This window comes from Perna viridis, chromosome 11 (assembly GCF_037379345.1).
Source record: "Perna viridis isolate PV_CMFRI_1.1 ecotype Kerala chromosome 11, ASM3737934v1, whole genome shotgun sequence".
NCBI lineage: Eukaryota > Metazoa > Mollusca > Bivalvia > Mytilida > Mytilidae > Perna > Perna viridis.
This window is the reverse complement of record NC_142455.1, coordinates 32,491,903-32,502,186: the sequence shown is the minus strand read 5'-3', so window position 1 is coordinate 32,502,186 and position 10,284 is coordinate 32,491,903. Positions and strand designations below refer to the sequence as shown.

Genomic DNA, 10,284 nt, shown 5'->3' with positions numbered 1-10,284 from the left:
ACTTTTACAAATTCATATTCACACATACTCCAAAAAGTATACATCGGAAATTATGAAAGGAGTTATTCGGATTACTTATTTTCATTTTCTTCATTGATGGAATTTTTTGTTCTGGTAGATTAATTTGCTCAAACACTCCTAAATTTCCATTTTCAAACTAACTAACAATCAATACAAATAGAAAGCAATCAAGCCGAAACAAAACAAACGATCAAACAAAACCATCAGTTCACTTGACTACAGATCGACAACCTCGCTTATTTTAAAGCGAATAAAATGGTTAAAAATATTCAAATTTATTTGTATTCCGCCTCGTAGCCAGACAGGTACAGACAGATAGATAATCATCTATGGGCCTCAATCAAAAAACATTTGAAGTTCACTTTTATTTGATGAATGCACATAGTGTGTGGTAAAAAGCTGAAAATATACAAAAAAGGATTTTCCTAAATAATTGTCCAATCAAAATTATCATACATTCAAAATATCAAAGATATTTATCAGAATCAAAATACAGATAACAAATAATACATCACACAATATTTTAAAGAAAAGTGTTATGAAATAAACTTGAATTATCTCCCTTTATGATGCAGGGGTAAGATCAATTTTTCAAACAGGAAAGTCTCCCCCTCAAAGTATCTCAAATTATCTCAAAACTGGTGAAGGGAATGTGGGATGCATAAATAATTATGATATATCATATTTTACGTCACAATATCATTAATACTGCAAGTGGAATGAAAACAACTCAAAATACCTATCATAAACTATAAAGGCATGGCTTATCTAGGCAAAATGTAAGAAAACAACATGTGTGCCAATTGTGTAAAAAAATATCATTGATTTCTCTTTTCCCATCAAAAATATGTATGCAACTATAAAATATAAGTATTAAAGATAATAATAAGACTTACATAGTGGTCTGTCATGAAAAGATTGACTCAAAAAATCTCGATGGAAAACGCATTGGTTCAATGCTCTGACTTATGTGGTTCACATGTAATCTCAAACCCGGAAACAGGAAATGACTCAAAAATGAAAGTAAAAGTACAATATCCAAAATAGAAATCAAGCGTACCCTAGGGTCATGAAATAGGACATAGGAATAGGTTAATTATTAGAACATCTAAATATATCAAATGTTAGATATAACCAATGAAAATATAACTAAACAATACCTATTGGGACAAGGGAAAAATATCAAAATCGTAATTGAGAACATTACAATTTGTTTTTTGTTTTGTTTTTTTTTTCATTAAATGACCTTTACATGAACAGATAGATTAAGAAAATTGAGAAACAAAATTGAATTTTTGTATGTTGTTATTTGATCAATGTATGATAAAAATGTTAGTTGTCTCTCGATTATTAAATTTGGACTACACCAAAAACTCACGAAAATAATTACTCCATTCTTATTTATATAATGCAAGCAACAGTTACGCATTGATTATTGCACGTGAACAGAGAACTCAGGTAAATTTAGACGATGAACATGATTTTTTTTTATTCTATCATATCTTACCAATAGAGCATATAGATAAAATTGAAATATGAGAAAACCAACAGTAAAAACTGCAATAAATACGCAAATATCCAGAAAATAGTAAAAATTCCACCCACAATCATCATTTACCAACAAAGGCCAAACTACATGACCTTTGTGGAAAACGATTTTCTATATTCGACTCGTATCCAGTTAATAGAAAATATAGCTACTTATTGGTAAATGACCATTTCTATCAAAGTTAACTAGTTATAAGCTGATTGTCTTAAACATGTGAAAAATATTACTTTTTTTCAGATATGGAGTATATAGATTGTTAACAAAACGTTTGAGACTATTTCCAAGAGCTTGTTATCAAATCTTTAAGAAAATGTTGAAATGTGTTATTCCATAGATTACTTGCAGGATGACTTTTGTATTCAGATATAAACTCATTAATGTCACTATATCAAAAACAACTTCAAGCCTAATAAACAATTCTATGATTAGACTTGACAAACGTAGAAAAAGGTGTATGATTAATTTGCCATTAAGAGTGCGTTTCAAGTTTTCATTTTAATCAAAATCTTGAGAAGCGCCAACGAACTCGAACTGGAAGAAAAGCTTCATTAGTCTCTAATTAAAGAGCGAATGTTATAATGATTTGATTTGTTTAAAACGACAAGTTTGGCATGCTTTTGTAATTAATTGGAAGATAAAATAAGTGGAAGTGTTCAAATAATTGTTTTCAGATAGTTTTCACGATGTAAAACGTGTAATTGCGGTAATATCGGTCATACCAAAACGCAAACTGATGTTTGATTATTTAAAATATCTAACACCTTCTCGGCAGATTGTAGTTGTCGGACTTGGTTTATCTTTTTATTTGTTCCAGCTATCTGCAATTTTTCTGTTTAAACCTATGTGGTTACATTTCTTGATCTTATGCAGTCGGTTTACACGATATGTGTGAATGGTCCATTCACAACGTTCATGTTTAAAGCATGTTAGGTAGGTGTTGATTAAAAGGCAAATAATGTTTATCCTACAGGTGCTTGCATTTAGTTTTTAGTTGAGTTCGAGTTGCTCATTTACTTTTTTCTTTGTACTATAATTTTGGTTATTTCATATTTTGTATTTGGTATGTCTGTTTTCACCGACTGGACTTTGTTATAGGTTACAGACCACCAATTCAACCAATGAGCATTCGGAACGTACGCAAAAATAGTCCTACGCAGAAATTACCCCTGTTCCTCATAGTGCTGTGAAAAAAGTTCTCATCTCATTTAAAAAATTTAAACAGTTTCTGAAAGGAAAAACATTTCTGTACATTTTATAGGTGCATTTTGCTTCTTGTGGTGTGAAGCCTAATCTCCATAATGATTTCTAAATATACCCCTATCTTGTGAAAACACTGGGATTTCCCATGCTATTTATAGACCCTTCACTTCCGGTGACCAGTACTGCACTGCAAGTCTGCTAACCCCACATGCCATTCTGAGTATTGTGAGCTGACATATGTAGAATCATGCTGATATATAGTCCTCTGCAGGTTAAAGTTAAGGTAAAGTCCAGAGAAGCCATTGAATATTGTGAAATTAGCATAGAAGCCTATGGGAAGTGGAATTAGTGGTTTTTAGCCTATATGCTTTTGGTTTCCGCGCTAGAATCTTTGTTCCCTTGATTTTTCTTTCATCAAACTTTTAACTTTTAAAAAAGTAAGATTAATAAGAAGATATGTTTAAAAGATAATAATCGAAAAAAACTATAGATTATAACGAAATTTGTCAGAACTCGCCGTTTAAAGTGTGCATATATACACCTGTAATAATTTGTCAAAACTCACCGTTTAAAGTGTGCATATACATGATATATACACCTGTTATAATTTGTCAGAACTGGCCGTTTAAATTGTGCATATATACACTTGTTATAAGATGTCAGAACTCGTCGTTTAAAGTGCGCATACATACACTTGTTGTAATCTGTCAGAACTCGCCGTTTTAAGTGTGCATATAGTTCAACAAACAATGCTTATGAATAACGAGATCAATAAACAACAGAAAATGCTCAGTTAACCAAACAAAAAACAAATCATAACACACACACACACACAACAATAAAAAAAAAAAAAAAAAAAAAAAAAAAAAAACGGGAATATGACATCTACTGTGAAAACATTACATTGCAAGTTAGAATATGAATGCGTGATCGATAGTGTCCCACGCTACTATGCTCACATATCTATGTATATTATGCGAATATTCCGAGAGAAATTCATTGTCAGGGCAAAAGTAAAAACGAAAATCGATTCTGAATTACAGAAACTTCGTTGTAGAAAATAAAAGACGCCTTCATTCTGATTCCTTGTCATCTGAACCTAAAAGTAACACTTATTCTATATTTAAATGTCTTGCCTATTGAATGTATTGCGACGTTATTTAAGAATATCAAATTGAATTATTTCTCTTTGTATGGTAGTTGTCGTCTTAAATACCAAAGCGAAATGCAAATACGAGGCCTAGAAGTAAAGAAAAAAAAAGAGAGACGATAAACGTATCCAATGAAGCTAACTTGATAATATACATTTACATATTAAACTTAAGAAAAGAAAAAAAAAAGAAATCATTAAAGAAATAAAGCACTAGCAATATGAATTTCCACAAAATAAACGAGAGGGACATCAGGTGCTCCGTAAGTTTCCCGACCCACCAGTGAAATCCGTTAGGGACAATAGGTGCGTGATAAGTATATCCTGCCCCACCAGTGGAATCTGTCACATCGCAAGTATGTTAACTCTGGTGAATAAAAGCTCCCCGACAAACTCTGTCAGTGCAGAGTAACAAAAAGTTCAATCATGAACAATGGAGCAACCCCATATGCCATTAATACACGGACAAGATCATTTAAGGAGGTAGACCTAGGGTAGGGGACATAACTCTTGAAATCAGTCATATGTTTGTATCATATTCAATTTTACCAAAGCCCAATAAGCTTTCCTATGAAACAGAATGAAATCAGTCGAAGTTACTTTGAAGCTTCCATGAGATTTATGTAAAAAGCTGAATACAATTGTTCCATTGATTTGTATGAGTTGTGTCCCTTACCCAAGGTCTATCTCTTTAATTATTCAACATCTCGACGACAGAATTATTTTATTGGTATGAGATCAACTGTAAACAATGTTATACTCCTGGGAGAAATCAACCTGAACTGCATCATATTACTTGAGTTTATATCTTAACATTATTTGTCCTATATACGAAAAATAATTGATAATTTGATTTAAACATCGTTCCCCTCATCAAATAAAATATCTGTCTTTTTTATCTTTATAATGTATGGAATTATTCATAATAAAGAACAATTTAAAAACAAAACAGTTGCTATAATCTTATTATTGCAATTATGATATTAACGGTAAAATTGTTTATTATTTACAATTTACAGTCCTTAAAGTTTCGTCAATTATTCTATGGTGTAAGTGGCAGTTGTGAAGTGGAAACGAGATTGCAAATAGTCATCTTGCGATAGTTTTTATCACGAAAATTATATTGAATGCAAATAAACGCAATACTTTAAGTTGTCAAAACTTAAATGTGTAGTTTTCTGTCATAATGTAAAAATTTAAAAACGAAATGTAATTCAGTTAATAAAATTTAATTCTCTGAGGTGAAGCAATCATTAAAAACTATTTTCCTAAAATTAGATAATATATTGCAAAGGTGAATTCTAAATACTGATTGGTATACGATGTTGACGATAAGTGTATACCAATGTATGATTTAATTACACAACATGAAATTAAACCGTGATTAAAAGTAGCCAGCAGTTCTTGCGCAGTGTTATCTGATAACATTCGAGCCCACAAACTTTTCTAATATGACTTTTGATTATTAAGCCAGCTGAAGCCATATTGTTCTACGGTTTCCTATTATTTATATATTCGATATTTTTCTTTTGTCGATTTTGGTTTTAAAAATACAACGCATGAATAATGACACAATTCGTGAACGTCATAATCTATAGATGGTCAGAACAGGAAATAAAGACAATCTTCATACACAATTTTATGGTAGGGAAATATATATATTTCCAGCTGTTACAGATGCTATAATTCAATAATGTTCAGTTCTTTAAATGTGATTTTTTAAAACATCTTGGAGATCGGCTAATTGCTTTGCGCCGGTATTGTTTTCTCGCTAATCACAATGAAACATTTATACATTATCTCGGACCGCTTATAGAATACTTATCAGCGGAAGGATAAAAGGAATGTTCGAAATTTTCATAACAATCCGTAATGTACATTTAATACCCACAGTTAAAAGACTCGAAGTGCTTATCACAATAGTTTATAAACATTAAAAGCTCTCTCGCAGATAAAATACATTTAAGATGTATATATCAGATGTTCACGGTATCGTATCACGGGTATCACATAAGTTGTTTATACTATTAAAAAAGTTTCACTTCTTTGTAGGGCGTACAGTCAACTTAAATAGTACTGATGGTATCATTAGTAAAGCACCACTTCCCCGATGCTCTTATGGTGAATTATGTTCTCAATTTGTATACTAGCTGTAATGACTTGACGACGAATGACACTTATTCAAGCGCCTGATGTGCCATTATAACGTGACACATGTATGGTGAACAGATAAAAAAAAATGAGTATAGCCCGATTTGTGTTTGTTGTAACTGCTATAGTCATACCATTAGATATCGTATCAGTCTATATAAGGTCAATAGAGACGAAATTTGTAAGATTGATGATAAACAAGAAGGATGATCTTTCTTATCTACAGTCCGTAACTTATCGTGATATATGAATATTTACCTATGCATGCAACGTTTCATTGAAGTAATATTCATTGAGGAAATTTTTATGGAAATATGCCAGTGATGGGTTTCTTTCGACACGCACATGGGATATTTAGCGTGGTTGTTCAACAAAGGATGTAAAGTTACAGAAAAGACAAAAAAAAAAATTGCTTAATTGATTTGACATTGGGAAAGGATTTTAGGAGTAAACAGAAAATGTCAAATTAATCATTAATAAGTGTCACATTGTACTTATTTTGATAGAGCCAAGAGGTTGAAACAAGATATTAATTAATATACCTCATTTTAGTACGAGTCTTTCCCTATCATTTTCATGTATGGTCTAAATTGGTCGAAAAGAGCGGCTTCTTAATTCGTGTATCACTTTCACTTTGACAGTTTACAATTATAATTTGGTACAATTGTACTACAAAAAAAATAAATGAGGAAATTGTAAAAAAAGAGACTTATCTGCTTAAAGACATACCCTATTATCTAGATCTATCAATGATAAATTTATTTTGATATTTTGTCGATATACTGAAAACATGTCTTCTTTTAATTTATGTACTAAAAATATATTGTCACCGTCCTATTCGAAAAGTTATGACGTCATCTTTATCATGTTGTTGTTAATCTACAAAATAGATAACTTGACCCGTATATTTTGCCTTTACATATTTAAAACAAAAAGAAAAAAAAACGCAGGTATATCAGAATGCGGCATGGCATGAGAAACAAATAAAATTCACAATGAATTAGATGAAAACTTGGTATTCATAAGTTACCGCTTTCTTTGAATGAGTCTTGAAGTAAACAAAATCTTTGGTTGCATGTAACTTAGGAAAATTTAATTGTACATTTAAGACCGTATTGGAAGCCGAGGAAAACAGAGACGGTTTCATAAATGTCTTTGTCGACTGCCTTTATGGTACTTTCTACACTTGAAGCTAGTATACACTTATGCATTAGGAATTCTTAAACCAATGAAATCAAATATTAAAAATCATTTAAAACTTTCATTAAGTCTTTTTATATATAGACGTACGCCGAAACATTCTTTTTCTACCTCATTGTCCATACTTCTAAAGAGAAACAATACTATGGATGTTATAAGTTTCCTTATAACGGAAAATGCATATCTTCTAAGGCAGAAACAATGTGTATATAAGAAGATCAAGGGAGTTCTCCTGCACAGATCTGGAATTTCTACCTAAATACGTTAACAATTAAACAAATTTAAAAGTGCGGTCGATTGTCAGTTAAGGTCGACACATATTCTGCATTTTAAAAACTGGACGTACTATTTTTGTATTTATATACATACAGGGATACCCTGAATTGTATCCATTATTAATAACACAAGCATTATGCCGACCATGCTTATATAAACAAGACATACATGTATGTTTTCAGTGGAAAGGAGATTATAGACATTATAGTAGAGAAGGAACTTCATCATTTTTTATTGCAATGGGTGTTGATAAATTGGACTCGTCTTCTTTTGTTTGGACAAATCACAGTTTTGTTTTTATTTCCATTTTTATAAGTTTGCGAGTTGGTCCTATCTACTTCTTTTTCTTTTATGATGAGTTTTGTATAATTCTTTAACCGCGATTACATGTATCCTTGATTTCACTTATAGGTGTCAGCTACAGATATATTAATGTCACCTTATGATGACTTTGATCCTCCATTATTTTTGTTTCAAATGCTGATCATGATGACTGACGGGAAGTTTCTGGTTCAAACACGTGTTCAAACTCTGGAATTCAAAATATTTATATAATATTGTTTTTTTTTTTGTTTTTTTTTTGTCTTTTTTGTTTGTACTTATCGGTAGATTTGTATTTTCATTTACTCCTTTTAAATAAAATACAATAATTTGACCCTTTACGCAAGGTAAACAGCAATAATAAATTCAAAAAGGAAAAACATGAAGTAAAGGTAATTGTTACTGATTTAAGCTGAGTGCAAACCATTTAACACATTCACGGAATGCAAGTATCGGTAAATGCACGGTTTTTCTATTGATCAATAGTGAAAGTAAAAAATACCGTCCGGAAGGTATCTAAACCGATTGATGTTGGATACTCGTTTCCCTATTTTTCCGTAATCAGTGTATTACCTTTTCTCCTTTTTTTGATAGGCTATACGACTGTAACGTCAACTCAGTTTGTGAACAGAAATCCCCCGGATCTCGTTTACGTCACAAGCGAATTATGAAATAATAACGTTCAAAAACACTTTGCACAAAACCTTCAACACCCATAGACCTGCATTTGAACATTTATAGTAGTTTTGTTTTAAATGAAAGGGATAATCCCTCTGGTACATGATATGTAAATCATGTTTGTATATTACGATACATCTAAATACAAAATGAATGTAGACTAATATAGCACGTGTTATCACGTGATGTTTTTGGCCTCGAAGGGATGTATTGCTCGTGTTTTAGATTTTGTGCGAATTATTGTTAGTTTTTAGTATTAATAAGTAATTGCAGTTTTGTCAAATTGTGCATGAAGAAAACTTAATATTTATTTTTACGTTTTGACTATACATTTGGTTTCTGATACCTCTCAATTTCTCTTCTTCCTTAATGTTTCTTGTTTATTTTTTTCCGATGCGCATATAATGGCTAAGATAAAATACACCTTGAATACATGTACCAAATATTAATTTATGGTACAATTAAAAATGGCATATTCACATTACAGTACACTCAGCGAATTTTGTTTCTCAAACACTCAAGTCGGAGTTTAAATCCGTGTTAGTCGGTTATACATCGTGTCAGTCGCATTTCTTTCATGATGAAATGTGAGTGTTACACCATCCCATATGAGACATTGTATATTGCGGTAGTTACTTGTGTACAGAGAATCACTGACCTGCATGTGGAATACACTCAGTACGGTGAAGTTAATCTCATTGATCTCCGTCGACAATATGGATGTTAGTACCCGAGCTCCAATGTCATTGATTTCCAAAATTCATTTGGGGCCCCTGAAAATCCCAACACAGGAGTCGGAGGGACTTGTGAAAATTCTTCTTACAATAAGTCTTTTGGTTCAGGGTTATGCTGCTACAAAATTGAAATCATCAATACACAAGTTTTATAGTCGTCATTATGAACTCGTGGATCGTTATGGTATATCCATCTGCACCATGAAAACTGATTTATTCAACGGGTCATAGTTTTCCTTTCCTCGTTTGTCTACCCCGGACTTGACTTTTGATGAGCAACTCGGCGGGTATTTATAGAAAAGCAGAGGACGCTTACCCTACCGGTGCACCTGGTCCATTTTAGTGGAGTCCGAGTTGCTCATTTGCTTTTGTAACTTTGTACGTACGGTTTTAGTTACATCATGTTCTTTGTTGTGTATGTCTTTTTTCCATTGTCTGGTTTTTGTCCCTGGATTACATTCTATTGATTAACGCTATAACCTTGGTTCCCTTGATTACTCTTTCAAGATTATCATCACAATACAATAGCGTAAAAACCTATGATTTTTCAACTCCTTATACTTCTATTCCCCATAATCGGTTAAAATCCCGACTCAAAAACATCATACATTGCTGGTACTCCAAACAAGACGGTACACCTAGATACAAATATATAGTTCTTGGTAGAGATTCCTCATACTTTGTGAAATATAATTCCAAATCTTCTTCTAAGTATACAGAAGAAGATGTTTTCAAAATTGTGGAGTTTTTTATCGACAACATATTTGTCCATTGTGGTGGACGCGTTTTTCAACAAACGGTCGGTATTCCAATAGACAAATTCTGTCCCATTACTTGCTGACCTATTCTTTCAGTCCTATGAGGCTGGCATTATAGCTGATCTGATCCAAAAGAAGAAAGATTAGATACACGCATCTACACAAAGAACTTTGGACACAGGATACTACAGACACTGTTAAGTCAGCCTCGTATCTGGACATATAATAAGAGATCGATGGTAAAGA

General features: G+C 32.0%; 2 long non-coding RNA genes across 2 annotated transcripts; one reads left to right on the top strand and one right to left on the bottom strand.

The window, feature by feature from the left end:
- Positions 1–371: 371 nt before the first annotated feature.
- Positions 372–1,246, bottom strand: LOC148603764 (uncharacterized). Its single transcript, XR_015916576.1, has 2 exons — positions 918–1,246; positions 372–420 (listed from the first exon to the last, which is right to left on the bottom strand). It is a non-coding gene; the product is annotated as an uncharacterized LOC148603764 (long non-coding RNA).
- Positions 1,247–5,478: 4,232 nt separating this feature from the next.
- Positions 5,479–7,335, top strand: LOC148603763 (uncharacterized). Its single transcript, XR_015916613.1, has 2 exons — positions 5,479–5,564; positions 5,973–7,335. It is a non-coding gene; the product is annotated as an uncharacterized LOC148603763 (long non-coding RNA).
- The last annotated feature ends 2,949 nt before the right edge of the window (positions 7,336–10,284 follow it).